The sequence below is a fragment of the Phalangium opilio genome, unplaced genomic scaffold (assembly GCF_054372755.1).
Source record: "Phalangium opilio isolate 3A_F unplaced genomic scaffold, DU_Popi_V2 ptg000037l_1, whole genome shotgun sequence".
Taxonomy (NCBI): domain Eukaryota; kingdom Metazoa; phylum Arthropoda; class Arachnida; order Opiliones; family Phalangiidae; genus Phalangium; species Phalangium opilio.
Window position 1 is genome coordinate 4424700 of NW_028324160.1, and position 979 is coordinate 4425678.

A 979-nucleotide genomic window follows, 5' to 3' on the forward strand; every position below is an offset into this window, starting at 1 on the left:
ACTGCTAGAGACTTGAAAAACTGGCCTATTTTACTTCGTAGTTCTCTTTTTCCTCAATTTCTAATTAGTTTACGCAGAAGTAGGATAAGGGACTAGAAGTATTGAGGTAACCAAATTCTTCACTTGGCGAAAGTGAATATTCTTGATAACACACCAACGGTAGCGATTTCTGAGTTTTCCCTCCAAAACTAGATTCAAGCACCCGCGTCCGTGCTCCGCGGACCATGTATGTAACTGAAACATGGTCAACTCATAGTCCAACCCTGTAATCAGTTGCATTTAAATAGTCACTAGATTATTTCTGCAAAAAGTTGGGTCCGTCCGGGATTTGAACCCGGGACCACTCGCACCCGAAGCGAGTACCATACCCCTAGACCAGCGGACCATGTATGCAACTGAAACATGGTCAACTCATAGTCCAACCCTGTAATCAGTTGAATTTAAATAGTCACTAAAATATTTCTGCAAAAATTTGGGTCCGTCCGGGATTTGAACCCGGGACCACTCGCACCCGAAGCGAGTATCATACCCCTAGACCAACGGACTATGTATGCAACTGAAACATGGTCAACTCATAGTTCAACCCTGTAATCAGTTGAATTTAAATAGTCACTAGATTATTTCTGCAAAACGTTGGGTCCGTCCTGGATTTAACCCGGGACCAGTCGCACCCGAAGCGAGTATCATACCCCTAGACCAACGGACCATGTATGTAACTGAAACATGGTCAACTCATAGTCCAACCCTGTAATCAGTTGCATTTAAATAATAACTAGATTATTTCTGCAAAAATTTGGGTCCGTCCGGGATTTGAACCCGGGACCACTCGCACCCTAAGCGAGAATCATACCACTAGACCAACGGACCATGTATGTAACTGAAACATGGTCAACTCATAGTCCAACCCTGTAATCAGTTGCGTTTAAATAGTCACTAGATTATTTCTGCAAAAATATATCAATTTCATTATTTTATTAAT

At 42.2% G+C, this 979-nt stretch overlaps 3 non-coding genes across 3 annotated transcripts; all 3 read right to left on the bottom strand.

The window, feature by feature from the left end:
* Nucleotides 1-313: 313 nt before the first annotated feature.
* Nucleotides 314-385, bottom strand: TRNAP-CGG (transfer RNA proline (anticodon CGG)). The gene has a single exon. It is a non-coding gene; the product is annotated as a tRNA-Pro (tRNA).
* An 89-nt stretch (nt 386-474) lies between these two features.
* Nucleotides 475-546, bottom strand: TRNAP-CGG (transfer RNA proline (anticodon CGG)). Its single transcript has one exon. It is a non-coding gene; the product is annotated as a tRNA-Pro (tRNA).
* A 249-nt stretch (nt 547-795) lies between these two features.
* On the bottom strand, nt 796-867 carry TRNAP-AGG (transfer RNA proline (anticodon AGG)). The gene has a single exon. It is a non-coding gene; the product is annotated as a tRNA-Pro (tRNA).
* Nucleotides 868-979: the final 112 nt, after the last annotated feature.